The sequence below is a fragment of the Vespula vulgaris genome, chromosome 10, assembly GCF_905475345.1.
Source record: "Vespula vulgaris chromosome 10, iyVesVulg1.1, whole genome shotgun sequence".
Taxonomy (NCBI): Eukaryota; Metazoa; Arthropoda; class Insecta; order Hymenoptera; family Vespidae; genus Vespula; species Vespula vulgaris.
In genome coordinates, this window is record NC_066595.1 from 6,801,266 (window position 1) to 6,828,419 (window position 27,154).

General features: G+C 32.8%; 1 long non-coding RNA gene across 1 annotated transcript; it reads left to right on the forward strand.

Moving 5' to 3' along the window:
* The first annotated feature begins 12,145 nt into the window (after nt 1-12,145).
* LOC127066817 (uncharacterized) lies at nt 12,146-26,640 on the forward strand. The gene is made up of 23 exons (XR_007782507.1): nt 12,146-12,473; nt 12,831-12,908; nt 12,969-13,132; nt 13,193-13,339; nt 13,400-13,546; nt 13,607-13,753; nt 13,814-13,977; nt 14,038-14,184; nt 14,245-14,391; nt 14,452-14,598; nt 14,659-14,805; nt 14,866-15,012; nt 15,073-15,219; nt 15,280-15,426; nt 15,487-15,633; nt 15,694-15,857; nt 15,918-16,064; nt 16,125-16,270; nt 16,331-16,810; nt 16,893-17,054; nt 17,115-17,271; nt 17,365-19,986; nt 26,621-26,640. It is a non-coding gene; the product is annotated as an uncharacterized LOC127066817 (long non-coding RNA).
* Nucleotides 26,641-27,154: the final 514 nt, after the last annotated feature.

Sequence of the window (27,154 nt, forward strand, 5' to 3'; positions counted from 1 at the left end):
ATTGTAATGTTGAAAAAAAAATAAAAAAAAAAAAAAAATAAAAAAAGTATTAAAATGGCCATAAAATTGGCACTGAATATATCGAATTCTCGAGGCATTAGAAAACATGTTCTATATTTAAATAAAAATATGAAATTATATATGGATTTTATATACAAATATATATATAAATAAATAAATATATATAATATATAGAGATATATGGAAATATATATAAAGAAAGAATTGCATGATAAATTATAAATTGCTTAATACAATTAAAGGTATATATTGTAAATTATTCAAGATACGTTATGAAAAAAAAAGAATTGTAAATATTTCACAATATTCAAGAATTAAGCCGCGTTAAAAAAGAAAAAAAAAGAAAAAAAAAGAAAGCAAATGTATACCGCACCTTGTATCGTATTATAAAATGCGTACACAATTTTATATACCGCCGTAAGCATATCTATAACGAGATCAGATCTATATTTAATCGATAGATTACATATATTTTATATTATTACGGTTATACTAACGCGAAGTACGCAGTTACATCAAATATCAGATGCACATATTACATCATTTATATATTAAGACACATTCTTATCTATTAAATTATAAAAAATATAATATAATTTCACAATTTCAGAATCATGTATTTTGTATATTTATATGAAATAATAATGAAATATGAAATCTGGAAGAGAAAAATAAGATTAAATACAAAAATATTAAATATATTAGAGACAAAATAATTCTAATATATCTTTTCATATTATCCTTACAAATTTATTTTATGAATTTATTTTATCGCCACTGCTTGCTTTAATAGAACCTAACTTGCTTTACATCAAGTCTTATAGATTTTTAATTAGAATAATTAAAATTTATATAAGATGATGATTATATTCATACAAGATACGTAAAATGACTCTTACAATAAATGAGCCGTTTTACATCTTGTGAAAAAACTATGTTGGTATTAAATAAAGTATATATGTATGTATATATATATATATAAATATATAATCATCAAAACTGAATATATATAAAAAAAATATAGAAAGAATTATTGATTTACTAATAATCATATAAAAAATTTTAAATTATTCTAAAATAAAAATCTACATGCTTGAGTATCCAGGTGCATTTCTGGATGCAGACCTGTCCTTGAACTATTTTCGCTCACACTCCTGAGTGTGGGATAGCCTTTTCATTCGTTTCATTTATATACCAAGTCTTATGCACTTTTATTCCAAAAAATAATTATATTTCTTTAACTTAAGCACAAACATTTATTAAAAAATTATCATATCATTTACTATTTCTTCTTCATATTTCTTATAAATCTTTCATATGTATGTTAATATAAAATAAAAATATACTTTCTTATATATCTGTCAACTCTTTCACTTGATGATCATGTTTAAATGAAATAATTTGGAATAAAGATGTATAACCTTGACATATTTTGTGCACTCCTGAGTGCAAGGCTGTCATTTTTGTATCATATCGCTCGCTTAGCAAGATTTATATATTTTTATTTAGAACGATTCAAAATTTTTTTTCGTCCATTCGTATACTATTTAAATATAAATAAATTATTATGTTAAGAAGATTATAAAATATTCTTGATTTATTATTAGATAACTTCTGCCTCTTAAAAGAAAAATACTGTAAGATTAATATATTTAAATACTTATCATATACTTTCCTATGGGCATTTTCATTCACGTATTTTTGATCATTCTGAATAAGAAATATATATTCTTACTATAATATGTTCATCTGCATTCCTGAATGCAGGCATGTACTTACTGTGACCTATCATATGCACTCCTGAGTGCAGGCAAGCCATTTTAATCGCTTCATTTATATACCAAGACTTATGCATTTTTATTCCAAAAAATATTCATACTTCTCTTAAATACGAATAAATATTTGTTAATAATCTTTGTATCATTCATTAATAATTTTCTTAATATTTCTTATAAAACTTTCATATATATATATAATAAAAATATTTTCTCTTTCTCTCTCTTTCTCCTCTCTTTCTTTTTCTCTCTTTCTCTCTCTCTCTCTCTCTCTCTCTCTCTCTCTCTCTCTCTCTCTCTCTCTCTCTCTCATACATATTTATTGTCTTTCATCTTATATTTATTTGTTGATAATTTTGGAATAAATATGTATACCCTTGACATATTTTAATATGCACTCCTGAGTGCTGGCTGCCATTTATGTCGCTTCATTCATCTAGCAAGACTTATACATATCTTATCGGAATAATTCAAATTTTCCTTTAATTCATTTGCACCATTTAAATATCATTCAATTATTATATATGGAATAAAAGAAAATTTCATTTATTTATTGTTAGACAAGTTTAATATCGTATATTGAAAACAATATCACAAGAGTTCGACGTATTTATATATTTCTTCATTAAGTATTCTTATTAGTGCATTCATTCATCTTTGAATATTCCGAATGTGAAATGCATATCCTTACTATAATTTGTCCATTTGCATTCCTGAATGCAATCATGTACTTACTGTGAACCTTTCATATGCACTCCTGAGTGCAGGCAAACCATTTTATTCGTTTAATTTATATACCAAGACTTATACCTTTTTATTCCAAAAAATATTTATATTTCTTTCAAATATGTATAAACATTTATTAATAATCTTTGTATCATTCGTTATATTTTCTTAATATTCCTTATGGAACTTTATATATATAATAAAAATACTCTTACTTTCTTCCTGTTTCTCTCTCTCTCTCTCTCTCTCTCTCTCTCTCTCTTTCATATATATTTATTAAGTATTTCATCTCATATTCATTTGTTAATAATTTTGGAATAAAAATGTATATCCTTGACACATTTTAATATGCACTCCTAAGTGCTGGCTGCCGTTGTATATATTCATCTGCATTCCTGAATGCAGGTATTTCAATTCGTCATCAAGTCTTGTAGATTTTTAATCGGAATAACCAAAATAAATAGAATAATCAGAATAATTAGATTAATCAGATTAATCAGAATAATCAGAATTATATTGTAAAAAGATAATGAGGGTGAAGATGGAGATGATAAGGATAATGATTACCACATAAGAGTCATTTTGCAACTCGTGGTAGAGCTGTGTTGACATTGAAATATGTATATATCTCGTATATATACATACGCATTATGAAATTATGAACATGAAAAAATATGATTAAAATATGATTATTCTGAATTAAAAATCAACAAGCTTGGGTATCCAAATGCACTCCTGAGTGCAATGCTGCTGCAGGCTGCGGATGTCCACACAATATTTAACGAGCGTGACTCTATTTTTGTAATTAAAAATTTACTTTAAAAAAAGACTCTACTTTAAAACTTTAAAATGCAAGGACTCGACTTTAATTTAAGAAGAAAAAATGCAAGGGCTCGACATTAATTTAAAACAGAAAATGCAATGACTCGACTAATTTAAAAAAAAATGCAAGGACTCGACTTTAATTTAAAATGAAAAGAGGGAGGGCTTGACTTTAATCAGAAAAAAAAAAAATAAAAATAAAAATAGAAAATGCAAAGGGCTTGACTTTACTCTGAAATGAAAAATTGACTCTACTTTTAAAAAATACAATGACTCGACTTTACTTTAAGAAAAAATTGTAATGACTCTATTAATTAATAACTGCAAAAGCTAGACTCTAATTGCAAAATTTCTAAGTTTTCACGAACGCGAATGCGGAACACCGTAGCAAGGAGATGGAATGGTCCATCATCTCCATCCAGGAACAAACTACTACGAGCATAAGTGTCAACGTGGTAAAAGGTAAAAGGGATTTTGATAAGACCACAAGCCATTAACGAAGGGTTCGACATATCGACCACCTTTGAAAAATGACTTGTAGTTGATAGTTGCCCTCTTGAGCCACATTATGTGGGGGCCTCTTCAGCACATAGCCGCTTCTTGCTTCGTGCCCTAACCACTGCATTGGAGCATTCCTTACGTGCGACGCAAGATAAGTTTACGCATCAAAAAACGCCCTACCGTTCGAAGCAATGCATCCACAAAGATTAACATACTGCAGTGGTTGCTACTACAAGAATGAAATCGTCCCTAAGCTAAACCGACCTAATCCCGACCTGATCTCACTTTACGCAACAAGACTCAAACCACTCGTGTAAACGCACGAATTGAACGAGACGCAATAGTCGCAAGCTAAGGGGTTGGGAAGTGAAAACACATTTTCGCACGCAGGTTGTTCTGTTTTTTCTTTTTTTTTCTGTTTTTTTTTCTTAACCTAACGAGCGGTAAGCGCTTGCGACGTAAAGTATCGATTTCTTCTAAATAGTATAACCACTGTAGTATGGCAAAATTCGCGAATGAATCACCCCAAACGGCACTGACGAGTCCCAACACGTATTCTCAACTGCGTTTTTTACTCTGCCTAGGTGCGTCTCGATTTTCTAACGATTTTGATTGATTTATTTATTTAACCGATTAAAAAAATAAAAGAAAAATATTCGTGTATAAATATTCGAACTAAACCGTAAAGCTATCCTAGCCTGTGGACGATTAATGGACTCAAAGAATCCACCAACCGTACACAATAACACAGGCACATTTAATCGAATGCTCCAGCAGATATAATATTCATTCTATTCGATGAACCTATTACATACTAACATTAACTCGTTGCACTTAGAAGATGGATATAGTTTCGGTAAAATGTCAAGATCACAAGAATTGTAATACTTTCATTTTACTTATGCAGGTATATTCTATTTCTAAATAAGAAATATTTTAAAAATCGCGAAGTGCAAGAATTAATTTAAAACTAAGTATCGAACAAATTCAAAATCCTTTGCTAAGTTCAAAAGATATGGGATGTATCTGATGTTCTCATTGGGTGCAAAGTTTTTCGAACTGTTTGATACTGAAATATCGCGCAATGCAAAGTGTCAGCAAAAAATGTAAGAAAAAAAATTTAAAAAAAAAAAAAAAATACAAAAAGATAAAGTTCAGCCATGCTGAAAGATCGTAAAATTTGCTGAAACTTCACAAATCCCCGGAGAAAGGACTTCCCACTCCTGAGTGAGAATCGCATCCTTACCCGGTCCCTACCTGCTTAAAATTAATTGAAACATTCACTCAGAAAAGTATGCTACCTGCCTGCCTATGACCTATATTTAAAAAGTGCAAACATTCACACCAACACATACACTCCACGGTTCTCTCACACTCCACCAGGGTGCAAAAGCCTACACTAGAGAGCATGCCCCGGGGCACCTCCGACACCCTAGTTCAACCGCGTGTTTTTTCTAATATATTGGGAGTACGTACCAATTGCTGAAATCGACTGCCAAGGCTAATGATTATTGCATATATGACTAAAGCAAAAATACTAGTACATACTAGTATACATATAGATACTAGTAATATATACGAGTATTTAAAAATTGTCCACAAAAATGTGGTAACTACTATGCAAACCGATATTAATATAATTATATATTAGATATATAATATATTTATTTAAAAGTTATCGCGAAACGATGTACAATGCACTTCCTAAAACGCACATACAAGTGCAAGGTACACCGTGCAATCACCAGCACAATGACAGCCGCTGAAAAGGAAACTTAAAACTAAATCCACACTGACTGTTTCTCACCCATACGAGTAACACCTGGGTTAAACGCATAGATGAGAACGCAGAAAGCATGGGGGGAGAAAGGGGTATTAGTATATTAGTGCTGAAAATCCTGAGCTAAAAAATGATTAGTTTATAATATATATATATAAAAAAATATGTAAAAAAATATATATAAAAAGAATCTAAGCGGACTATGACTCTAGAGTCTCTTTGCATGTCTCATTAGCAAGAGCTCAAACAAGAATGGATGATGGTAGGCGGTCACCACATATGAGTGTGACCACCACATATGGGTTTTACCACTAAAAGTGGTAAAAAAATAATAAGTGGCAAAAATAGTTTTGCAACCCCACCTGTATACACCGCTTAAGGGCCTTTGAGCGACCCGCGGTAGGCAGTCGTTGACATGGAGGGATGAAGTATGCACATAGCTCATATATAATGCATACGCATTATGCAGTTATGAAATTTCATTATTAAGAAATATATAATTTTAATAAAAAAACCTCGGACGACTCCTTTCATCAAATGGCTGTTCTAATGAAAGAACGGGATTATAATCCACCACTTAACTTCCAGAATCTATCCGTCGCGGAAGGGGTTTGTCTTCTTGCTCATTTGTTGGTAAATCGATATTTTGAAATATCGAAGTAAATCGCGATTAAATGGACTAAGTACGGAGCAATGCATGTAACGTAGACCACGTTATATGCTTTATACGAAATCGGGTAAATTAATGCCCGATTTCATTACTAATATCGCGAACAAAAACGAAGAGAGAAAAGTGCTAATAAACAGCACTGTAAATTAAACGACTTTGAAACAAGAAGACCCTGGCCTGAGCTATATATATATATAATAATAATAATAAAATATTCATAAGAAAATAACTAATTACACGTATAGGGAATCACTCGTGAATAAAATCAAAGATTTTAATCACAGACACTTTTGCTCGTTTCGGACATGGGACGTCTACGAATACAACCAGTAACCCGTGCCGATAAAGACCTTTCATCCTCGGCATGATGGGCACCAGAGGAACTTTAAATTTTTCACTCACTACTTAAGAAGTTCTGCGATGGCTCCAAAACACTCGTCCCCCTCGTAGGAGGTTGAATGATGTCGTGAAGTTGATTGAAATTATCATTGAATCGTTGAATCGATGAATTGATGAATCTGTAATACAAGAAGGTACAAAAATGGATTAATTATACGTTTCATATCGAATCAATGTGAATGAATGAAAATGATTAAAAAGAAATGTATGAAATATGAAACGACAAAGAGAAGTTACAATTGGAAGAAAGATATATACTTACATGTAATTGTATCCAGACGAAGCTTTACAATCGTCGGTAAAGATGAAGAGGATGAATTTTTAAATTCACACTTTCGACCATAACAATATTTTTCGCAACGCATCCTCTTCCACCGAATTGGCCGAAAGTGTGTTAATGATTCTAACAACGCGGCGAACATATGATTTTAACAAGAATATAACATAAATTCTTGTTTTTTGATTTACTAACGCGACCGAGAAATTTTCATCGGCGAACAACACTGACTCTAATTCGCGATTTTATTTTATTTTATTTTTAAAGCAACCTGTTTGGTTGCAAAACAATCAAATTACTTCGCACAAACACTGACTCTATGATCGCATTGCGCGCGATCAACAACTGAAGACCTGTTGAATAAAAATTGTTAAAGCAAGCTGTGGCGTTTATATTTTGTTAAATATTATATATTAAATATTAAATATTCAATATTCAATATTAAATATAATATATCATATTATTCAAATTACATGATTTAAAATTATAAATTTATATTACTTCTTTTGTATATGCTATAATAATAATAAAGAAATACTATTCAAAAGATGTAACTGCAATACTTGTAAGCTATATTAAAATAAATGAATATGTAAAAGCAAACGATCAGAATCGCGTTGTATCTATCGTTTAAAAATAGATATAATCGCGATAGAGATATGTTCACAGAAGTATACTAATTGCGTGGATACCTATAAATCAGAATAGATATAGCATTAAAGTAAAACTAAACAAGGAGCAGTAAAATTGAAATTATAATATTTATAATATTAATTAAACGGTTAAACGTATCTTGAAATTTTATTCTACTTTAATTTAACTTTTATTATACTTTAATTTAACTTTTATTATACTTCAATTAAATTTTTATTAACCTCGGTGCTTCTTCATATTCTTCAGATACAATGTAAAATATGTTTCAAAAATTTTTAATAAAGTAAAATTTAATCAAAATTATTTTCTAATACACCGAACGTCAGCCTTTGGCCCGGTAGTGCGTACGTTGTATAATATAAAATATACGAACGTTCGCAATACCGATTTCCGGATCCCACCACAAGGAGGTAGCTGCGTATGGGGATCCATATATAAATTTCTTAAAAAAGAAAAATAAAATATATAATAAAAGTTTTGGATATAATAGATAAAGCATAGAAACTTATAATAAGACTACGACATAACATATGAAATCGTATAACACAATAGATTGTTAGAATTAACATCTAATTTTTTATATTAATTAAAATTAAATCAAAATTTCAAATTCAATGGTGAATATTATATTGGTCAATATGATGAATAATTACTTAAAAATATTCAAACTATTATTAATAGAGAATAAGATTATGTACGTAAATGTGATTTGCATATTCAACATATAAATGCTTAAATATTATATATCGAAATCTAATATGATATAAAATAAGATTAATAAGCTGTAAATGATTAAATTAAGCTTATAAAATATTATATATAATGTAAATGAGAAATTAGACGAACCAAAATTGAAGAAGCAGGAACAAGTCTGAACACGTCTGGACGGCTGCTGATACAAACGAAGAATGTGTAGAAATGAACTAAGAAAGTCGTCCTCTTGGTCGTCCTCTTAGTCGTCCTTTGATTGTTTACATGTGCTATTGTCGATACCTCCTAAATACTGCGTACAGTGTAGCGTATACAAATACATGTATATAGATATACCTACAACAGAATAATATCACGCTTTTTCTTTTGTTGCTAGCCGGAGACTCATTTCCAAGAATTTCAATACAAAGAATTATTTGGCAATTGGAAGAGATACTTTAAAGCTATTATTTATATGCTATCTTTCTTTGTTTCATTATATGTATTTAAAAACAGATTTTTAATTTAAAGATATGCGCATATAATACAAATAGAACATAAGTAGAATAGAAGATATAATATTTAACCTAAAAGATTAATAAAAATAAATAAAAGTAAATGGAAATAATCAAGAACAAATAAAAATAATAAAGAAATTTGAATTTTTCTGTGCGTTTCACTAAAACATAATTTAGTACATTATGAAAATTGAAATTATTAAAAGCTACATATTTTTGAACTGTATCAAAGTGTGCAACCATTTGCTCGATATTGCTTGTTTTGTATCGTAAAATACAAACTCAAACAATATCGATTGCCCAAGTCTCACTGCTTGAAAGTAACTGCATACGGAAACCGAATTATTAATAAAAATGTAATAAATTTTCTAAAATAAAATAATAGCTGCAGAAATAAATTCGATGCCGAAATTAATCTGCTTTCGTCTGTACTCGTCCAAATGTTATATAGAAATAAAGATCTCTCATGTGGCCTTGAGAGAGTTCGAACACTCTACTGTTTTTGTTTTGATATCGATCGAAGAATTTTTTAGAAATACACAATCTATTATAACTTCCATGTTGTATATTACCTATCTCTTTCTATTAAACCTCGCTATATTTATTAAAATAAAATAAACTTACCTATATCTATTGAAGAAAAGGAAACACTGGAAATATTCGACGCTTCGTACTGTAGCTCGGGAATTCTTGAAAATCTGAAAAAAGTAAGATCATATTACTACAGGACAAGATTAAAAGTGTGTGCGTAATATGTGTAGGGAATATCCATAAATGTATGTGTGTGTGTATATAATCATTATATATGTTGTATACCTATATATATATACACATTTGTGATCGTATACTATGTGTATATATATGATCGTATTCCTGTTTGTGTGCGTGCATGCATATATGTGTGTGTGTATGTGTATAATCATATATGAAAATCGAATTTAATACAAAATATCAATCGATCACAACTATTAATGCAAAATTATTGATCAGAGTATCATTAAAAAGCGAGAGAAGTATTAATATTGTGAGAATAAAACAGGAAAATAGAAGAAAAAATACGACGCGAAAGCTCCCTGTGCAATCTACGAGAGGCTGATTTTATTTTCGCGAATATCTTTTTAACGCGATGATACCCAGACTTGCGAACGCGGCCTCATGAAAATCGCGCGTTTGGCTATCGATTGATATATAGGAAAAGAGTGTACGTTAGAAAAAATTTACTAATTACCTGTAATTATGCGGAGCGACGGAACACCGTGTACACTTGTCACTGCGTCCAATATGGCGATGAGACTAGTGGCAAGGAAGGAAAGTAGTCCCTATAATTCGATGACGTCATCACAGGTACAATCGAATCAAATCAAATATTATATTTTTCAATGAAAAATAATAAAAAATATAATATAAGCATGTAGATAATACGATATGGATGACAAATGTAATTAATTCGAATTTTGAACATAGACAATAATTTTTTAATGAAAACATTATATTTTTTAAAGATATAGAAACGTTAAATAGATACGCATTTGTATTACAAGGTTATCCTTATGCTTTATACATTACGCGAAATAATGAGTAATTGTTAAATCAAAATAATTCGATGGATTTATGTATTGATGCATATATGTATATATATATATATATATATATATATATATATATATATATATATACAGATGTATATTTTATAAATATTTGAAAAAAATAATACTTCTTTGAATTTTTATTTAGACATATAGAATAATTACATAATTTATCATCGAAGTAATGTATTATGTGTCGATAATAATTATACATAATCGAGAATCGAAAAGAAAGGAAAGAAGGAGAAATACATATGTAAATAAATATATAGAGAACTGATTATTAAAATGTATATTGACGACGAGAATTAAAAAGCAATCACGAAAACTATTCATTATTTTTGGACAGTACTAACCTATATAAATAACAAAAACTGAATTGGCTTACTAACCTAATTTATTTCTTCTCTTCTGTATTCGAAGCGAAAGCAAATGACAAAAAAAAGATAGAAAAAACACAGATGCACGATTGTCGACCTTGGAACACACCAACACATTCGTAATAATCGTATCAAATTTATACACACATATACGTATATTATACATGCATCAACTCTTCGAAACGTTAGTATTTACACATTCTCACAGATTACGTTTTTTCATTTTTCACAGTTGCTCAGAAGACAAAGAAAAAAGTTCGCTTAGCGGTAGTAGCTGTTGATCCTTCAAACGACGAACATCTTCTTAATTCTAGGAGACGAAGAACGATACACGAACACTCATTCTAATTCAATGCTCTGTCTTATCTCGTGAAATTCTTGACAATCTGAAAAATGTGAAATCTTATATTAATACAGGATAAAATTAAAAGTGTGTGTAAAAAGAAGAAGATTAAAAAAGTGTACGTGTATATATAATCTGTAAAAATATCCATATACGTGTGGTGTGTGTGTATGTGTTTGAAAATCGAATATAATATAAAATATCGATCTATCATAATTATAAACGCAAAATTATTGATCAGAATATTGTTAAAAAGCGGGAGAAGTATCGATATTAAAAAAATTAAGCTGGAAAATAGAAAAAAAAGTACAATGCAATAGCTCCCCGGGGATCAACGAGACTGATTTTCTTTTCGCGAATATCTTTTAAATGCAACGATGTTCCGATTTGAGAATGCGGCTTTTTGAAAATCGCTTACTTAGCTATCGATTGGTGATTAATAATAAAGTGTACGTTGGAAAAAATCTCCTAATTACATGTAACGGGGAGACGTATTTGGTTGGTACGAATTGAAGCAGCAATGGCGTCATCTACACCGTGAAGGTGTAGCTTCGAGTTGTACATACATATTACGTCATTTTAGAAATATTACGCATTAATAAATATATTAATTTTTCTTAACATTTTATTAAAAAATAGCACAAAATATAATATTCAATCGCAAAAAAATCATTGAAAATTGTTATGAAACGTCTTGCTACTTTCTATTAAGTTATATAAAATTCCCGCCAAATACGTAAATACCCGCGTAATGATATACGTAGGTTTCTTCTGTCTTTTACTTCGGGTGTCAAAAGATAATTAATTAATAAATGGAATAATCAAAGAATTTATCTTTTCCATGATCAATATCTCTTGTAAATGTTCGAAAAGAATGATATCTAATTATATATGCCTATAGATTGATCTATAAATATTAATTCATAAATAATTTCTGTTCGAGAGTATTTATTATGTACTCGTTAGTAGCCAAAAGTTTTAATCGCTTTGGAAGAAGAAAAAGCTGCAACGAAGAAGAAATTCATCTGAATAAGGGAAGAAAAAAAAAAAGCATTTCGTCTAGATTTTCGAACATTACTGATCTGTGTTAATTCTAAAAAGCATTAGCACATCGACCAATATCATTCTTTGCAAAAATATCTGTATTTCATCGCAAAATATGCGGACAAAAATATCCACTCTCGTTTGCTGTCACACAGATACTGGACACATTCACACAAATATACATGGAACCGAGTATAAAACATTGTCTCCAAGCTGTGAATCTACAAACCCGTGTAAATTGATATGCTGCATCCATAATCTTTTAGAAAAATTCTTTCAATGCGAAGGTAAGCACAAGCCAATACTTTTTTATTTGCTTGTACTATATAGCTACATAAGATTTCGAATTAGTTCTCTTTTGTATTCCGACGAGTGAATATCGAATCTTTCCAAAGGCAAAAGCTCAGAAATTAATATTTTCGATAATTTTACATTTATTTAAACAGTTTTTAATATTTGCACAATACAAAAGATTAATATTTAAACAATAATATATTTCTTTAACATTACAAAGTACGATACGTGAGAGAAATAAAAGAACTAGTTTATAATTTTAATACATTGAAATTTTCGTTTCGCGATCATTGGTTTTGTGTAATATAAACATATACGACTTTTATTTACTTTGATTATTATTTTGTTAGTTTCCTTTTGTATGTCGACGAATGCACATCGCAGTTCTCGTAGTACGCATTCTTTGGAAGTAATAGAGAAGAGTCAATGTAAGTACATAATTATATCATTCATTTTTTCAGTATGCTATACGATTTATTTCGTTTTAGAATGAAATTGTGGAGTGGGGATACTGGGCTTCGTGAAACGACAACAAAGTCGAACGTTCGACCGATTTTAATAGTTAATGGTTCAGTCTTGCTACGAATTTCAACGAGTACACATTGGAGTTCTCGTAGTACGCATTTTTTGGAAGTAATAGAGAAGAGTCAATGTAAGTACATAATTATATCTCTCATTGTTTCAATATTCTATACGATTTATTTGGTTTTAGAATGAAATGGAGGAGTGGGGATATTCTCCCACTCGTGACGACAATATAAGCGCACAGCTACTGGTTCAGTCTTGTTACGAATTTCGACGAGTACACATCGCAGCTCTCGTAGTACGCATTCTTTGGAAGTAATAGAGAAGAGTCAATGTAAGTACATAATTATATCACTCATTCTTTTAATATTCTATACGATTTATTTGGTTTTAGAATGAAATGGAGGAGTGGGGATACTCTCCCACTCGTGACGACAATATAAGCGCACAGCTACTGGTTCAGTCTTGTTACGAATTTCGACGAGTACACATCGCAGCTCTCGTAGTACGCATTCTTTGGAACTAATAGAGAAGAGTCAATGTAAGTACATAATTATATCATTCATTCTTTTAATATTCTATACGATTTATTTGGTTTTAGAATGAAATGGAGGAGTGGGGATACTCTCCCACTCGTGACGACAATATAAGCGCACAGCTACTGGTTCAGTCTTGTTACGAATTTCGACCAGTACACATCGCAGCTCTCGTAGTACGCATTCTTTGGAACTAATAGAGAAGAGTCAATGTAAGTACATAATTATATCATTCATTTTTTCAATTTGCTATACGATTTATTTCGTTTTAGAATTAAATTGTGGAGTAGGGATACTGGGCTTCGTGAAACGACAACAAAGTCGAACGTTCGACCGATTTTAATAGTTAATGGTTCAGTCTTGCTACAAATTTCAACGAGTACACATTGGAGTTCTCGTATTACGCATTTTTTGGAAGTAATAGAGAAGAGTCAATGTAAGTACATAATTATATCACTCATTCTTTTAATATTCTATACGATTTATTTGGTTTTAGAATGAAATGGAGGAGTGGGGATATTTTCCCACTCGTGACGACAATATAAGCGCACAGTTACTGGTTCAGTCTTGTTACGAATTTCGACGAGTACACATCGCAGCTCTCGTAGTACGCATTCTTTGGAAGTAATAGAGAAGAGTCAATGTAAGTACATAATTATATCATTCATTTTTTAAATATGCTATACGATTTATTTGGTTTTAGAATGAAATGGAGGAGTGGGGATATTCTCCCACTCGTGACGACAATATAAGCGCACAGCTACTGGTTCAATCTTGCTACGAATTTCGACGAGTATACATCGCAGCTCTCGTAGTACGCATTCTTTGGAAGTAATAGAGAAGAGTCAATGTAAGTACATAATTATATCATTCATTTTTTCAATATGCTATACGATTTATTTGGTTTTAGAATGAAATGGAGGAGTGGGGATATTCTCCCACTCGTGACGACAATATAAGCGCACAGCTACTGGTTCAGTCTTGCTACGAATTTCAACGAGTACACATTGCAGCTCTCGTAGTACACATTCTTTGGAAGTAATAGAGAAGAGTCAATGTAAGTACATAATTATATCATTCATTTTTTCAATATGCTATACGATTTATTTGGTTTTAGAATGAAATGGAGGAGTGGGGATATTCTCCCACTCGTGACGACAATATAAGCGCACAGTTACTGGTTCAGTCTTGTTACGAATTTCGACGAGTACACATCGCAGCTCTCGTAGTACGCATTCTTTGGAAGTAATAGAGAAGAGTCAATGTAAGTACATAATTATATCATTCATTTTTTCAATATGCTATACGATTTATTTGGTTTTAGAATGAAATGGAGGAGTGGGGATATTCTCCCACTCGTGACGACAATATAAGCGCACAGCTACTGGTTCAGTCTTGTTACGAATTTCGACGAGTACACATCGCAGCTCTCGTAGTACGCATTCTTTGGAAGTCATAGAGAAGAGTCAATGTAAGTACATAATTATATCATTCATTTTTTCAATATGCTATACGATTTATTTGGTTTTAGAATGAAATGGAGGAGTGGGGATATTCTCCCACTCGTGACGACAATATAAGCGCACAGTTACTGGTTCAGTCTTGTTACGAATTTCGACGAGTACACATCGCAGCTCTCGTAGTACGCATTCTTTGGAAGTAATAGAGAAGAGTCAATGTAAGTACATAATTATATCATTCATTTTTTCAATATGCTATACGATTTATTTGGTTTTAGAATGAAATGGAGGAGTGGGGATATTCTCCCACTCGTGACGACAATATAAGCGCACAGCTACTGGTTCAGTCTTGTTACGAATTTCGACGAGTACACATTGGAGTTCTCGTAGTACGCATTCTTTGGAACTAATAGAGAAGAGTCAATGTAAGTACATAATTATATCATTCATTTTTTAAATATGCTATACGATTTATTTGGTTTTAGAATGAAATGGAGGAGTGGGGATATTCTCCCACTCGTGACGACAATATAAGCGCACAGCTATTGGTTCAGTCTTGTTACGAATTTCGACGAGTACACATCGCAGCTCTCGTAGTACGCATTCTTTGGAACTAATAGAGAAGAGTCAATGTAAGTACATAATTATATCATTCATTTTTTCAATATGCTATACGATTTATTTCGTTTTAGAATTATATTGTGGAGTGGGGATACTGGGCTTCGTGAAACGACAACAAAGTCGAACGTTCGACCGATTTTAATAGTTAATGGTTCAGTCTTGCTACGAATTTCAACGAGTACACATTGGAGTTCTCGTAGTACGCATTTTTTGGAAGTAATAGAGAAGAGTCAATGTAAGTACATAATTATATCTCTCATTGTTTCAATGTTCTATACGATTTATTTGGTTTTAGAATGAAATGGAGGAGTGGGGATATTCTCCCACTCGTGACGACAATATAAGCGCACAGCTACTGGTTCAGTCTTGCTACGAATTTCAACGAGTACACATTGTAGTTCTCCCAGTACGCGTTCTCCGCAAGTAATAGAGAAGAGTCAATGTAAGTACATAATTATATCATTCATTTTTTCAATATGCTATACGATTTATTTGGTTTTAGAATGAAATGGAGGAGTGGGGATATTCTCCCACTCGTTACGACAATATAAGCGACAGCTACTGGTTCAGTCTTGCTTCGAATTTCGACGAGTACGCATTGTAGTTCTCCCAGTACGCGTTCTCCGCAAGTAATAGAGAAGAATTAATGTAAGTACATTTATTCTCACACACTTTTTCTAATTTTCTATATGATTCATTTTGTTTTAGATTCAAATTGCAAAGTGGGGATAGTCCACTGCGAGAGAGGACAACAAAGACGGGCCTTCGACCAACTCTTACAGTTACTAGTTCAGTTGTGTTTTGGACTTCGACGAGGGAACTCAGAAAATTTCGCGAAGGCCATTCCTACAATATTTTGTACAGTATATTTGATTTTAGATTAAATTGCGAAGTGGGGATAGTCCTCTACGAGAGAGGAAAACAAAGACGGGCCTTCGACCGACTTTTACAGTTACTAGTTCAGTTGTGTTTTGGACTTCGACGAGGGAACTCAGAAAAATTCGCGAAGGCCATTCCTACAATATTTTGTACAGTATATTTGATTTTAGATTAAATTGCGAAGTGGGGATAGTCCTCTGCGAGAGAGGACAACAAAGATGGTCCTTCGACTGACTTTTGCATTTATTAGTTCAGTTGTGTTTTGGATTTCGACGAGGGAACTTGGAAAATTTCGCGGAGGCCATTGCTGTAAGTATTAACGAATAGTTAATAAAATATAATTCCGAATTTCTCATTCTTACAATATTCTGTGCAGTTTCTTTGATTTTAGATTAAAGTACGAAGTGGGGATACTCGACTGCGAGAGAAGACAACAAAGACGGGTCTTCAACCGACTTTTACAGTTACTAGTTTAGTTGTGTTTTGGACTTCAAAGACTGAACTTAGAAATTTTTGAAGGATGCTATTTCAGTGAGATTAACGAAGAGTAGACGTAAGTACAATATTATATTACTCATAATTTCGAAATTCTATACTTTCGTTTTTGTTTCAGATTTCGATTTTGCACTCCCGCAGGACTTTGAAAATCTATCTTCACGAGTGGACTTAGAAATTTTTGCACTCGCGCAGGACTTTGAAAATCTGTCTCCACGAATGGACTTAGAAATTTTCGCGGATGTCATTCGAGCGAGTATTAACGAAGACTTAAAGTAAGTATATTTCTCTATCACGTATTTCTTTAATGATTTATAGTTTTCATTATAACAGTGATACTTATTATTTCCTTTGGATTTTTGTTTCAGAACCTCATTGCAATCGCCCATGTAGCAATGAAGTAATTGAGGATTTGTATCGCTAAAATAAAAATATCGCGAAGTAGAAGCAGTGTTTGTTCGTTCGCGTTTCGCGATTTAAACGATAAGTGCTTTTACATAGACTGCGCGCAATGCAGTCGTTAGAGTCAGTGTTTGTTCGTAAAGTATTTTTCATTTTTAACAGTCGCACAGACTGTACTTATAAAAGATAGTAGAGTTTCGCGAAATAAATTCAGTGATCGTTCGTTAATAAATAACTACCGCGAATTAGAGTCAGTGCATCACTGAAGAGGATCTCGACCAACTTCGATGTCGACCTACCTCATTTTCAACCAACTACGAATCATCCATCCTCAATTTCGACCTAAATCGCGGTCCAGTGTTTTGGAGCCATCGCAGAACTTCTCAAGTAGTAAGTTAATTTTTAAATCCCTCTGATCACTCAATCATGTCGAGGACGAAAGGTCCGAATCGGCACGGGTGATTGGTTGTAATTAATTAGTAGAAGAGCAATGAGTGACCACGGATAAATTTCTTCGGAGATTTATTCGTGAATGGTTCGTTATTTTTTGATTTATTTATTAGATCAGGATAGAGTCTTCTTGTTTAAACGCGTTAATTATAATTATTTGAAATTTTGAATATTTAAACTCATTTTTAAATAATTCTCTCACGAAAATAGTAAAGTATCACGATATTCGTGAATTTTAGTAATTAACAAGCTAGAAGACATTCGCGATGGATAGTCTCCGGATTACAAGCGAAATTGTATAATTTGTTTTCCAATAATTCGAATAATTGCTTGTAAGAAAGAGCGTCCAATGATTTTTCATTAAATTTTTAATTAAAGATTAATTAGTTTTATTAATAAAAGAAAAGTCTCAGTAGAGTCATTGTTTTTGAAGGAATAAAGTAGAGTCATTGCTTTTGAAAGAATAAAGTAGAGTAGAATCTTTGATAAAAGACAAAGAGACTTGTAGAATCATAATGCGTAGAACATAGAATAAGTTAATCAATTTTTAGCATAGGATTTTCAGCAATTAATATATTAATTCCTGTATCTCTTTCTGTGCTTTCTCGATTTTTCGTTTCAGGATTGCTTTAGAGTTGCGTTAGATTTATTAGTTTTCTTCCATGTTTTAGAATAATTGATGGTTTTAATTTCTTGACATTGACGATAGTTCAAATGATCTATAGTAGTTGTTAGGGCACGAAGCAAAGAAGAGGCTATGTGCCGAAGAGGCCCCCACAAATTGTGGCTCAAGAGGGCAACTATTAGACTATTGAGTTATTTTCGAAAGCTTTACAGAACTCTTCGAAAATGGCTCTTAGTCATAATTTAATTTTACCATGTTGTCACTCAAAATGCTCTTATAGAATAATAATAATGTAATTTCCAGAAACTGAAACGACGTGACATTCCGTCTCCCTTCTCACATTGCCACGCGTACGCGAAAAGAACTTTTACGTACTTTACACATTGATATTATTAAAGTCGAGTAACAAATTTTTGTGTATTTTTCTTTTCTAAAGTTCAATTGAATTCGTAATATTATTTTTATAAAATCAAGTTTCATATTAAAGTAATAATTTCGAAACGTTTAAAATATGGCAATTGTGAGGACCACTGAAGGTGCACTAACTAAAAGTGCACAGAATAAGAAAATGCAATTGCGGAAAACACCGAAATTGCACTGAACGAAGGTGCACATACAAATGAAATAAGAACATTTAAATATATACCATATTCTCCGCTCACTTTTACAGGAAGGATACCTAATAGGATTCCAGTATTACTCAGCGCATGGCTGCGTATTATAGTTTAAATAATTATTTTAAATTGTTGATTAATTACTTTATCTTTTCTCGGGTGGGACCCTTGGGAGGGGCCCTCGGGTGTGGGCTTTAGGCGGGTTTCGTTCTTTCACTAATGAAAAATCGAATACACTTATGGTATTCTGATTTTCATCGAGTGAAACGTTCTTCGAGAAGCACACACATCATTCGGAATTCTATTTTTCTCACACGCACTTATAAAACTATTCTCGGCTTCTTTTTTCCTTTTTCTCTTGTTATTTTCGTTTCCTCTTATTTTTTCTTTCTTCTTGTCCTCATCTTCTTTTAACCTTTTTCTGTTTCAGATCAGATCATCGAAGAACCGATCATGGAAGGACAGATCATCGTGAAATTAATTTTTACAGGGAAGTTTTAATTGTATATTTGTTTTTTTTTTCTATTTTATTTAATCATTAATTTATTTATTAATTATTAATATTATTTAATTGTATTTTGATTTTAAATGTTTTTTTATATATAAATGGCTTCTTGCATATAATTATCTCTTTCTGTTTTATTCTTCTTCTGTTTCAAGTTACTTTTTTCTGTTTCAGGTTAGATCATCGAAGGACCGATCATCGTGAAATTAATTTTTGTAGGGAAGTTTTAATTGTATATTTGTTTTGTTTTTATTTTATTTAATCATTAATTTATTTATTAATTATTAATATTATTCTTTAATTGTATTTTGATTTTAAATGTATATTTATATATAAACGGCTTTTTGCATATAATTATCTCTTTTTGTTTTATTCTTTTTCTGTTTCAAGTTAGGTGATCGCTGGACCTATCATCGTGGGAATTTTACACGGAAGTTAAAGGAACCTCTCTGCATATAATCTTTATTATATGTAAGAAGGGTATGTCTCCTTGCTTCCGTACGCGAATAATAGGGAAAACACTCACGCGCGTGACGGCCGGCACGCGCGTGGGTGTTCGCGATCGCGAGATTAAGTCCTACCGAGGACTACGCTTTGATTTTTGAAATCGAAATAGACACGACCGGTCGTGTCTCGAGATGTCTGAAGCCGACGGTGTGGACGGTGGAGCTTTCTGTAAGCGGGGTTTTATACATCTCCAGTTTGCTGAGAAGCCCGAAGCTCCCGAAGCGGAAAGGCATCTCGGTTCGCGGATTTTAGAGTAGATTCCCCGTTAGCCCGTGGGTCCCAAAGTGCAGTAACCTCCACGCGGTGGGACCTGGGTCGGTGATACTTGTACATACATCTAAATTTTATGGGATACAAGTATTACCGAGCAAATGACTGCATATTTCAAAGAATTTTCCAAAATCTTTTCTATGTAATTCCAAATTATATTTTATATTATTTCTAACATCGTCGATACATTCAGCAACAAATTCACAGTCATTTCTATTCATTGAAACGCATAGCTGTGTGATAGTTGAAACAATCATTCGAGATTAATTATTTTAGCTTCTTTCGGGTGGGACCCTTGGGCGGGGCCCTCGGGTGTGGGCCTTAGGCGGGTTTCGTTCTCTCTCTAGGGATAAAATTAAACTCATTTATGGTACTCTGAATTTTGTCTAGTGAAATGATCTTCGAGATAATTATCCATTCTTCTGAATTCTATCTTTCTCTCGTACATGATCCGTGTTTCTTTCCTTCGTTTCTCCTTTTCTTTTCTTTTCTTTTCCTCTTCTCTTTTTTCTTTTTTCTTCTCTCTTATTCTTTTACTTTTTTCTGTTTCAGGTTAGACTATCGAGAGACCGATCATCGAGAGACCAATCATCGTGAAAATAAATTATTACAGGAAAGTTTTTGTATATTATTCTGCATATAATTATAGCTTTTATATTTAATTTTTATTATCTTTTTAATTTTTGCTGATATATTCATTTCTTTTTATATTCTTTCTCTGTTTCAGGTTAGATCATGGAAGGACCGATCATCGTGAAATTAATTTTTACAGAGATGTTTTAATTGTATATTTGTTTTTTTTATTTTATTTTATTTAATCATTAATTTATTTATTAATTATTAATATTATTCTTTAATTGTATTTTGATTTTAAATGTATATTTATATATAAACGGCTTTTTGCATATAATTATCTCTTTTTGTTTTATTCTTTTTCTGTTTCAAGTTAGGTGATCGCTGGACCTATCATCGTGGGAATTTTACACGGAAGTTAAAGGAACCTCTCTGCATATAATCTTTATTATATGTAAGAAGGGTATGTCTCCTTGCTTCCGTACGCGAATAATAGGGAAAACACTCACGCGCGTGACGGCCGGCACGCGCGTGGGTGTTCGCGATCGCGAGATTAAGTCCTACCGAGGACTACGCTTTGATTTTTGAAATCGAAATAGACACGACCGGTCGTGTCTCGAGATGTCTGAAGCCGACGGTGTGGACGGTGGAGCTTTCTGTAAGCGGGGTTTTATACATCTCCAGTTTGCTGAGAAGCCCGAAGCTCCCGAAGCGGAAAGGCATCTCGGTTCGCGGATTTTAGAGTAGATTCCCCGTTAGCCCGTGGGTCCCAAAGTGCAGTAACCTCCACGCGGTGGGACCTGGGTCGGTGATACTTGTACATACATCTAAATTTTATGGGATACAAGTATTACCGAGCAAATGACTGCATATTTCAAAGAATTTTCCAAAATCTTTTCTATGTAATTCCAAATTATATTTTATATTATTTCTAACATCGTCGATACATTCAGCAACAAATTCACAGTCATTTCTATTCATTGAAACGCATAGCTGTGTGATAGTTGAAACAATCATTCGAGATTAATTATTTTAGCTTCTTTCGGGTGGGACCCTTGGGCGGGGCCCTCGGGTGTGGGCCTTAGGCGGGTTTCGTTCTCTCTCTAGGGATAAAATTAAACTCATTTATGGTACTCTGAATTTTGTCTAGTGAAATGATCTTCGAGATAATTATCCATTCTTCTGAATTCTATCTTTCTCTCGTACATGATCCGTGTTTCTTTCCTTCGTTTCTCCTTTTCTTTTCTTTTCTTTTCCTCTTCTCTTTTTTCTTTTTTCTTCTCTCTTATTCTTTTACTTTTTTCTGTTTCAGGTTAGACTATCGAGAGACCGATCATCGAGAGACCAATCATCGTGAAAATAAATTATTACAGGAAAGTTTTTGTATATTATTCTGCATATAATTATAGTTTTTATATTTAATTTTTATTATTTTTTTAATTTTTGCTGGTATATTCATTTCTTTTTATATTCTTTCTCTGTTTCAGGTCAGATCATGGAAGGACCAATCATCGTGAAATTAATTTTTACAGGGAAGTTTTAATTGTATATTTGTTTTTTTTATTTTATTTTATTTAATCATTAATTTATTTATTAATTATTAATATTATTCTTTAATTGTATTTTGATTTTAAATGTATATTTATATATAAACGGCTTTTTGCATATAATTATCTCTTTTTGTTTTATTCTTTTTCTGTTTCAAGTTAGGTGATCGCTGGACCTATCATCGTGGGAATTTTACACGGAAGTTAAAGGAACCTCTCTGCATATAATCTTTATTATATGTAAGAAGGGTATGTCTCCTTGCTTCCGTACGCGAATAATAGGGAAAACACTCACGCGCGTGACGGCCGGCACGCGCGTGGGTGTTCGCGATCGCGAGATTAAGTCCTACCGAGGACTACGCTTTGATTTTTGAAATCGAAATAGACACGACCGGTCGTGTCTCGAGATGTCTGAAGCCGACGGTGTGGACGGTGGAGCTTTCTGTAAGCGGGGTTTTATACATCTCCAGTTTGCTGAGAAGCCCGAAGCTCCCGAAGCGGAAAGGCATCTCGGTTCGCGGATTTTAGAGTAGATTCCCCGTTAGCCCGTGGGTCCCAAAGTGCAGTAACCTCCACGCGGTGGGACCTGGGTCGGTGATACTTGTACATACATCTAAATTTTATGGGATACAAGTATTACCGAGCAAATGACTGCATATTTCAAAGAATTTTCCAAAATCTTTTCTATGTAATTCCAAATTATATTTTATATTATTTCTAACATCTTCGATACATTCACCAATAAATTCACAGTCATTTCTATTCATTGAAACGCATAGCTATGTAATAGTTGAAACAATCATTCGAGATTAATTATTTTAGCTTCTCTCGGGTGGGACCCTTGGGTGGGGCCCTCGGGTGTGGGCCTTAGGCGGGTTTCGTTCTCTCTCTAGGAATAAAATTAAACTCATTTATGGTACTCTGAATTTTGTCTAGTGAAATGATCTTCGAGATAATTATCCAATGTTCTGAGTTCTATCTTTCTCTCGGACATGTTCCGTGTTTCTTTTCTTCGTTTTTCCTTTTCTTTTCTTTTCTTTTCCTCTTCTCTTTTTTCTTTTTTCTTCTCTCTTATTCTTTTACTTTTTTCTGTTTCAGGTTAGACTATCGAGAGACCAATCATCGTGAAAATAAATTATTACAGGAAAGTTTTTGTATATTATTCTGCATATAATTATAGCTTTTATATTTAATTTTTATTATCTTTTTAATTTTTGCTGATATATTCATTTCTTTTTATATTCTTTCTCTGTTTCAGGTTAGATCATGGAAGGACCGATCATCGTGAAATTAATTTTTACAGAGATGTTTTAATTGTATATTTGTTTTTTTTATTTTATTTTATTTAATCATTAATTTATTTATTAATTATTAATATTATTCTTTAATTGTATTTTGATTTTAAATGTATATTTATATATAAACGGCTTTTTGCATATAATTATCTCTTTTTGTTTTATTCTTTTTCTGTTTCAAGTTAGGTGATCGCTGGACCTATCATCGTGGGAATTTTACACGGAAGTTAAAGGAACCTCTCTGCATATAATCTTTATTATATGTAAGAAGGGTATGTCTCCTTGCTTCCGTACGCGAATAATAGGGAAAACACTCACGCGCGTGACGGCCGGCACGCGCGTGGGTGTTCGCGATCGCGAGATTAAGTCCTACCGAGGACTACGCTTTGATTTTTGAAATCGAAATAGACACGACCGGTCGTGTCTCGAGATGTCTGAAGCCGACGGTGTGGACGGTGGAGCTTTCTGTAAGCGGGGTTTTATACATCTCCAGTTTGCTGAGAAGCCCGAAGCTCCCGAAGCGGAAAGGCATCTCGGTTCGCGGATTTTAGAGTAGATTCCCCGTTAGCCCGTGGGTCCCAAAGTGCAGTAACCTCCACGCGGTGGGACCTGGGTCGGTGATACTTGTACATACATCTAAATTTTATGGGATACAAGTATTACCGAGCAAATGACTGCATATTTCAAAGAATTTTCCAAAATCTTTTCTATGTAATTCCAAATTATATTTTATATTATTTCTAACATCTTCGATACATTCACCAATAAATTCACAGTCATTTCTATTCATTGAAACGCATAGCTATGTCATAGTTGAAACAATCATTCGAGATTAATTATTTTAGCTTCTCTCGGGTGGGACCCTTGGGTGGGGCCCTCGGGTGTGGGCCTTAGGCGGGTTTCGTTCTCTCTCTAGGAATAAAATTAAACTCATTTATGGTACTCTGAATTTTGTCTAGTGAAATGATCTTCGAGATAATTATCCAATGTTCTGAGTTCTATCTTTCTCTCGGAGATGTTCCGTGTTTCTTTTCTTCGTTTTTCCTTTTCTTTTCTTTTCTTTTCCTCTTCTCTTTTTTCTTTTTTCTTTTCTCTGATTCTTTTACTTTTTTCTGTTTCAGGTTAGACTATCGAGAGACCGATCATCGAGAGACCAATCATCGTGAAAATAAATTATTACAGGAAGGTTTTTGTATATTATTTTGCATATAATTTTAGCTTTTATATTTAATTTTTATTATCTTATTAATTTTTGCTGATATATTAATTTCTTTTTATATTCTTTCTCTGTTTCAGGTTAGATCATGGAAGGACCGATCATCGTGAAATTAATTTTTACAGGGAAGTTTTAATTGTATATTTGTTTTTTTTATTTTATTTTATTTAATCATTAATTTATTTATTAATTATTAATATTATTCTTTAATTGTATTTTGATTTTAAATGTATATTTATATATAAACGGCTTTTTGCATATAATTATCTCTTTTTGTTTTATTCTTTTTCTGTTTCAAGTTAGGTGATCGCTGGACCTATCATCGTGGGAATTTTACACGGAAGTTAAAGGAACCTCTCTGCATATAATCTTTATTATATGTAAGAAGGGTATGTCTCCTTGCTTCCGTACGCGAATAATAGGGAAAACACTCACGCGCGTGACGGCCGGCACGCGTGTGGGTGTTCGGGATCGCGAGATTAAGTCCTACCGAGGACTACGCTTTGATTTTTGAAATCGAAATAGACACGACCGGTCGTGTCTCGAGATGTCTGAAGCCGACGGTGTGGACGGTGGAGCTTTCTGTAAGCGGGGTTTTATACATCTCCAGTTTGCTGAGAAGCCCGAAGCTCCCGAAGCGGAAAGGCATCTCGGTTCGCGGATTTTAGAGTAGATTCCCCGTTAGCCCGTGGGTCCCAAAGTGCAGCAACCTCCACGCGGTGGGACCTGGGTCGGTGATACTTGTAGATACATCGAAACTTTATGGGATACAAGTATTACCGAGCAAATGACTGCATATTTCAAAGAATTTTCCAAAATCTTTTCTATGTAATTCCAAATTATATTTTATATTATTTCTAACATCTTCGATACATTTAGCAACAAATTCACAGTCATTTCTATTCATTGAAACGCATAGCTGTGTGATAGTTGAAACAATCATTCGAGATTAATTATTTTAGCTTCTTTCGGGTGGGACCCTTGGGTGGGGCCCTCGGGTGTGGGCCTTAGGCGGGTTTCGTTCTCTCTCTAGGGATAAAATTAAACTCATTTATGGTACTCTGAATTTTGTCTAGTGAAATGATCTTCGAGATAATTATTCATTGTTCTGAGTTCTATCTTTCTCTCGGACATGATCCGTGTTTCTTTTCTTCGTTTTTCCTTTTCTTTTCTTTTCTTTTCCTCTTCTCTTTTTTCTTTTTTCTTCTCTCTTATTCTTTTACTTTTTTCTGTTTCTGGTTAGACTATCGAGAGACCAATCATCGTGAAAATAAATTATTACAGGAAAGTTTTTGTATATTATTCTGCATATAATTATAGCTTTTATATTTAATTTTTATTATCTTTTTAATTTTTGCTGATATATTCATTTCTTTTTATATTCTTTCTCTGTTTCAGGTTAGATCATGGAAGGACCGATCATCGTGAAATTAATTTTTACAGAGATGTTTTAATTGTATATTTGTTTTTTTATTTTATTTTATTTAATCATTAATTTATTTATTAATTATTAATATTATTCTTTAATTGTATTTTGATTTTAAATGTATATTTATATATAAACGGCTTTTTGCATATAATTATCTTTTTTTGTTTTATTCTTTTTCTGTTTCAAGTTAGGTGATCGCTGGACCTATCATCGTGGGATTTTTACACGGGAGTTAAAGGAACCTCTCTGCATATAATCTATATTATATGCGGGAAGGGTATGTCTCCTTGCTTCCGTACGCGAATACTAGGGAAAACACTCACGCGCGTGACGGCCGGCACGCGCGTGGGTGTTCGCGAACGCGAGATTAAGTCCTACCGAGGACTACGCTTTGATTTTTGAAATCGAAATAGACACGACCGGTCGTGTCTCGAGATGTCTGAAGCCGACGGTGTGAACAGTGGAGCAATCTGTAAGCGGGGTTTTATACATCTCCAGTTTGCTGAGAAGCCCGAAGCTCCCGAAGCGGAAAGGCATCTCGGTTCGCGGATTTTAGAGTAGATTCCCCGTTAGCCCGTGGGTCCCAAAGTGCAGTAACCTCCACGCGGTGGGACCTGGGTCGGTGATACTTGTACATACATCTAAATTTTATGGGATACAAGTATTACCGAGCAAATGACTGCATATTTCAAAGAATTTTCCAAAATCTTTTCTATGTAATTCCA